This window comes from Mesocricetus auratus, unplaced genomic scaffold (genome assembly GCF_017639785.1).
Source record: "Mesocricetus auratus isolate SY011 unplaced genomic scaffold, BCM_Maur_2.0 Super-Scaffold_100006, whole genome shotgun sequence".
Taxonomy (NCBI): domain Eukaryota; kingdom Metazoa; phylum Chordata; class Mammalia; order Rodentia; family Cricetidae; genus Mesocricetus; species Mesocricetus auratus.
The window spans coordinates 99,001,017-99,008,108 of NW_024429190.1; positions in this window are offsets into that span (position 1 = coordinate 99,001,017).

Genomic DNA, 7,092 nt, shown 5'->3' on the forward strand with positions numbered 1-7,092 from the left:
TGAGGAGCAAGGATGCCATGGGTCCCTGGACCCCACAAGCCAGTCCTCACTTAAAGCAAAGCATCAGTGGTCCTACATTCAGAGGCTAGCTCAGAGAACAAAAGGTAAGTTCCCGCCCAATGAGAACAACTCACTGGCCAGTCAGTGACAAAGCTCTCCTTGTTTTTGTTGCTTACTTTGTCTCCCTTTCCTTCCTGTATCCCTCCTTCTCCTCCTGCTTTCCTCCCTTCTTCTCTTCTCTCCCTCCTTCCTTTTTACAAACCTTTGCACTATGACAAACACTCCAATAGGACACCGAAATTACCACGGTAAGATCTGGTCTCTGCACACTTGGAGTTCCAGCATAACAGACGAGGAAGACAATTACCATCCCGTATGTTCAGTAATTTGGAGGTAGCTCTGAGGAGCACCTAGCTCAGCACAGCAGGAAAGGGGGCTTCCTTGGGCAGATGGCATCTGAGCCAAGTCAAGACACCCAAGGTATCGCATCGGCCCATGAAGACAGAAGGCCGCCACCAGCATTTGTTTAGCAAAGATGACACTGATCAAATACTAAGAGATTTGTCATACCATATCAAAGTACATTGACTTAGCTAATTATTCATTATTATTTCTAATCAGAGCAAGAGCTGAAGTCATAGCCTCATGGGATAGACCTATAGGATAATCCTCCAGCTTTGCAACAGATACTTCACTCACTTGGTTGCCCCAAAATACCCCTCCTTCTGCCACTCTCTAACAAGAAAGTGGAGAGAAATACAAGCGGTGTAGTTTATGGAGACTGCAGGTGTGGCCTCATCTCCTATTTAGAAGGATGGCCATCTTCTATGAGCTGGAGCTCCTGGAGTCCCCTGAGAGAGAGTCTAAATAGAGAAGACCTCTCAAGGCACCTCTGAAAACCGTAGGGCTGTTTAGACTAGAATGGCCAAGAGTTTACATGGTGTAGTGTGTCCTCCCCTCTGAGCCTGCTCTCAGTCCCCCAAAAGGCACCTCAATGGCTTCACTTTACTACAATGCAAACAGTCTCAGAGGCACTAGGGAGGGCCTGTGCCAAGGGCTTGAACCTCTCTCATCTCTCGGTGGACATCCTTGTCACCTGATTGGTACTTCTGTAAATGTAGTCCCCATAATTGCCAGCAGTACCTCACCAGGGAGCTGACCTGAACCCTAGAATTCCAGTTTGCACCGTCCCTAGCCTGGGTGACAATGGCTTATCTGCACAATGAGTTCTGAGAAGCCTGCAACCCCTAATGATCCTGGACAGAGTGGGGATTGGGGGCTGCCTTCCAGTCAGGTGCACAGAGAGGGCTGCTTACTGGCCTCCAGCCTGGTGAGAGAGTGGCAGTGAGGCTGGTTTACACTCAGTGGGACAACATCATCTCTAACAACCTGAGCTGCCCCTACTTAACATGAGCAGCTGGGATCATTGGTTCCTTATGGCTGCGACGGACAACAGAGGCCAAGAATCTCTTTGCTAGAACAAGGATGGATCAGGATCTCACAAGGACCCTACTTAAAGCTTTCCATAGCACAAGCTATCTGTAAGGAGCTAAAGTCTAAGCAGAGTGACTTGTGCAAATAATGGGGGATCGTTTGCATATAAAAGAGATCTCAAGGAAAGTCTGAATTGTTTATGTGTAGAAGGTATTTCAGCCCATTCAGGATCATGCAATTGAGCACAACTGTCATGTAGGTCATCAGCAACATGCAGGTATGAAACAGCTGAGCAGACAAGTCTGGGCCACACCACCAGAGCTTGTCACCATTCAGCTCCACTTAAGCCTCCTCACATTTACAGAGGCCTCTGAGTAGAGGGCTCCTCCCTTCATTCTTCCAGGTGTCTTGGGGGCAGGGTTAGAATCCTTCCCAAGATTCTGGCCAACACAAGCAGATGCTTGAAGAAGAAAGGATTCCACTAACCTCACATCCAGGCAGGGCTGTGTAGTCATTCATTCTCACGATGCCTTAGGAAGAGCCTGAGGCTGTGTGCCTTACAAAGCAAAGAGTTCTGTTTGTCCAGACAGTGTTCCCGTGAGAATCCCTGACTGACAGCATGGTGGAGAACCAGGGGAGAGGCATTGGAAACTGGCTGCATGCAGAAGAGGCCTGTGCATGAGGCACGAAGCATGACTTAGCTCTCTTGCCGCTGTGACCAAACGCTTGGTAAGAGCAGCATGAGGAAGGGAGGGTGAATTCTGGCTCACAGTTTGGAGGTACAGTCCATCATGTCAGGGAAGGCATGACGGCAAGAGCACGAGGCGGGTGGTCACGTTGCGTCTGCAATCAGGACGCAAAGAGAGATGCCAGCTGCTGCTCTACTCACATTTTCCCTTGTATTAAGTCCAGGACCCAAGGGCCACTTGCATTCAAGGCAGGTCTTCGGTTAAACCTTTTTGGAAACACCCTCAAAGACACACCAGAGATTTATTTCCATGGTGATGTAAGTTCCACGAAGTCAACAGTCAAGATTAACCGTCGCATAAGAGAACAAGGGGCCACATCTTCTATAACAATTCTTCGGGACAAAACTAGCATGCCCTTGCAAGACCAGCATTAAGCCCTCAGTGGGTGTGCTGCCCTGGTGGCCTAACCGTCCCCTCTTAGGTCCGCTTCTTAAAGGTCCCGTTATCTCAGTCCCACCATGAGGACTTCAAGCACGTGATTCTATGGGGGAAAAGCCGCACCAAGCATTGTTTCTACTTTGCTAAAATGTAGTTCACCCTGTATTGTTTTACTATCTCAGCACATTTCCCAGTTTAGGTGGCACTGTCAACACTATCCTTGTTTTTATGTTATTGGTCCTCTCGGATCTGACTCCCGTCTTTCATATTCATCCCCCCTTTGTGTTACATTCCTTCTATACCCTACAGAAGACTCTCTAGAGGCCTTGATGACCCCTGCCCACCTGCCTTTCTGCCTCTGTGCCCATGGCTCTATTTTCTTCTGAATTTAGAAACATTACACCAAACCTCTTCTTTCTCATTTCTAACCCCCCAGAGTGTTCTGAGTGACTTTGGTATGTATCTCTGTGCTTTTTAACAGCCCTCTGTTCCTCCATGAATAAAACTAAGAGTATCAGCAGGCCAGTCCAGAGTCACCCCAATAGTCAGAGTCCCATAGGATTCCAGCCAAGGTTGCTCAAGTAGGAGCCATGGCTGTTCTCACTTAAACACATCTGGCCCCGCTAGGTATTTCACTAGGAAGGAATCACTGCACAGGGCAATATGAACTCAATGGAACTCTGCCCCTCCCTCCCCCACAGTTATCATACTGGCATTGTCTAGTATGCTGATTTTATAAAAGATGGATAATTTTCTTTTGACCGGTGTTCATCATCACTAATCATCAGAAAATGCAAGTCAAAACAACAAGGAAATACTCCCTCCTACCCACCGTCTTAGTTACCACCAAGACAACATCAGAAAGAGGAGGGCTTGGAGATCTTGTGCTCCACAGGGGGAATATGAAACAGTGTGTGGTCACAAAAGTTCCCCAAGGCCACCTGGTAAAGGCTATTGGTTTCTAGCCTGTGGTGAAGGTAAGAGGTTGTTCAGTCTTTAGGATATGAGACTAAATACCCTGGAAGAAATAGGTTGGAAGAAATCGGTTGCCGTGTGGGGTGGCGACACTGAGGGAGCTGTTGGGACCAAGTCCTCCTCCCACCTCTCTCTCCCCTCATCCTGACCCCCATGACATGAGCAGTTTCCTTTGTCACCCACTCCTACCACCGTGATCTGCCTTACCATAGCTTTGAAAACATTGAGGTTGGGTGACCATGGGTAGACACCTCTAAAACCATGAGCCAAAGTAAACTTTTCCTCCGTTGGTCTTGTTTCTCTCACGTATTCCATCACAGCGACACACAGCTGAAAAACACAAATAGTGAGACCACTAGGCAGGACAGTATGCTTGTTCCTCTGAAGTTTGAGTACATGGTTTCCAGATGGTGCAGCAGTTCCACTGTTGGCTGTCTACACAGGCAAATAAAATGGACACAGACAGATGTTTGGCCACTCATGTTTACTACTGTATTGTTGGCAAAAGACAAAAGCAATTCAAGTATCCATTGGTTAATGAGTAGACAAAAAAATATGGTTTGCTCATGCAGTAGAATAGTACTAAACCTGCATAATGGAAGAAATCCTGATACAGACTATAAAATGCATCAACCTCAAAAACCTTCTGACCTGTGAAACCAATCAGCCACAAAGGGACAAATGGGTGAGATTCCACTTACATGGGAGACCCAAGACAGTGACACTCACAGATAGGGAAAACAGAATGATGTTTGCCAGGGACCAGGAGAGAAAGTAGATGAAAGTTGCTTAACAGGCAGATAATGTCGTTAGGGAAGATGAGAAATGTGCACAGAGAAGGGTGGATGTAGTTAATGGTATCTAATTTGCACTAAAATATGATAAAACAGTAAAACTTAGATTATATATTTAACATTGTGTTAAGAACAATAACAACACACACACACATGTACACACACACAGACAGGCAGACACACACACACACATGTACACACACACAGACAGGCAGACACACACACACACACACACCCATGCGCATGCATAAAGTCTTTTGCCCTTTGTAATGCTTTCCATTCACTCATGTGAAACACCCCAGCACAGGCTAGAGCCTCAAAGAAACAGTCTCCCCTTCCCCAACTTGTCTCCACTTCTTCCCAAGAGCAGTGCAAGTTGCCAGAGCAGGCCTAGACTCAGGTCTCTGAGGCGAAGATAAGGAGGGAGAGCCTGCTCAGTGCCACATTCTTGTGACAGTGAGGTGACTGGCCTAACTCCACAGAGCACACACAGGAAGAAGGCCCTCTTCCACACCAGGTCTTCCTCTTCCTGGCCCCCATGTTCAGCAGCTGCACTTTCTGGGGTCCTCCCGGCACTCCCAGCCCAATCCAGCCCCAGACCTATCCCTTCTGCCTATAAATATCTTCATTCATCATCTGAACTTTACAGCTACTCCTTCCTCCAGCTGCTGGGACTCCTCGCTGCCCCTACTCAAAATGTGTGCCTTCTAAAACGTTCCACAGGGTAGCCCAAGGTCCCAACTAGCACAGTTCTCTGATCCCCAAAATTCCAGAATGTTCATGCTTACCTCAAGAAAGAATGCAAGTCTTGACACCTCTCTGTCCCTGTGGCTATCCAAGATGCCAGCTTCCCTGAGCTTCTTTGGACTGACCATATGCAGAATTCTTCCTGTTGAAATGTTAATACGTGTCCCTGCATTTTTGGCCCATTCTATGAGAAAGGGGAAAGCGCCATACCACTCCCGGGGCCCTCAGGACCTTTTCGGCTGCCACAAAGACAGTCCGCAGTCCAAGGCCACCCACCTATAGAGAAGTCCAGCAGCCTCTGTGGAGAAATGGCCTTGAGAGACCCTGAGACCATATCGTGAAAGAGGGAAAAGAGCTAACCCTCCTGCCAAGTTCCATGTAGAGGTGGTCAGGTCCTCCTCAGAGTCCACAGTCACAAAACCATGAGAGATAATAACGTGATGTGGTCTTAAAGAATTCTTATTTTTTCCAGAGATTTGTTTGTTCATTAGTTTTCTGTGTGTGTGTATGTGTGTGTACCTTCGTAAATGAATGCGCACCACATACTCGCCGGTGCCGAAGGAGGCCAGAAGAGGGTCTCCAGGAACAGGACTTACAGGTGGTCAGGATCCAATGTGGGCGTTAGGAACTGAACCCAGGCCCAGTGCAAGAGCAGTAATGCTCTGAACCGCTGAGCCTTCTCCCCAGCCCCTGGGGAGTGATGTTGTTTTTAAGGCCCTGGGGTTTGGAATGTTGTTACACAGAGCAGGTGAGCAGGCCTTCTCTCCCAATCCGCCTTCCCTTTGTGCCTTCACCCTCTCCCTGCCAGGCTTCTGCCCACTTCCTGTGAGTCTAACCTCACTTTCCTGTGAGTTATAACCTATACCAGCTCCCTGTCTGCTTCCTCTGGGTCCCGTCCTTATAAACACACCCCGTAGTTAGCTTATTGTAGCCTCCTCCTATCTGCTTTCTGTGTGTCCTATCCTCAAAGCTTCTCCCTGCCTGCTTCCTGTGTGTCCCGCCATTACTGCCTCCTGCTGTCTGTGGCCTTGGCATATAAACCTTTTCTTACATATTTCTATAGATCTTAACCTTACAGTTCTTGCTTGCCAGATTCCTACAGATCCTGATCCTACAGCCACTTCCTGTCAGCTTCCTATGTGTCCTAAGTTCCCAGCGTTTTCTTACCTCCTTCCTAGGCATCCTAAAGAATTAGGCATCCCTTAACCTGTCAGATGCCTAATTCCTAGCCATACCTAATGTCCTGGGTCTGCAGGCAATATGTACTTCCCACACATCACAAATACTGTAATGATGTGTGTAATAAGTGTTTACACTACATCTATGGCCATACCATCCTAAACACGCCTGATCTCTTCTGATCTCGGAAGTTAAGTGTTTACACTGCCTACTCAGTGGTCAATTTTGAAGGGAGGAAACTGTCACATTACTGCTTCATCTCCCGGGGACAGATTCATCTGCCACAAGGAGCCTGTCAGGAAAACTCACTGAAGTTAGTGCTATTCTTCTTTTAAATTGTTGGGTTGAAGCTAGGAAAAGAATCCTTTAGAAAAGTGTCCATTGGCATCATATAGATAAACCCTAGGCCCATGACAAAGCAAGCAATACATCCTGTACCCCAGAAATGGTGTCTCAGTGACCCGAAGTCCGTGAACAGATGTTCCACAATGTAACCTGTAAGCACTCACACTTTGCTAATGGTCTTAGATGAGAAATCTATACAAGCCAATGAAAGGAATCCAGAAAGCCTGCCCAGCAACCAGATGACATCCAAAACCCAAATTACAACCAAATAATTATTTGGCTTTGTGGTAGTGGACTAATGAGGACATTAGGCAAATTGCATTATGTGAAAGTGTTAAATGTGCCTGAGTTTTGTGTTTATTACCATGGGAGACCTCTGCATCAGAAGTCGGTCTTCTAAAGTATTTCTTGCATTTGGTTGCCAAGCATTTGGAGGCCAGTTAATGCAGGTGAGTTTCAACTTTCATGTCACCTAAGAAGATCCACAGATG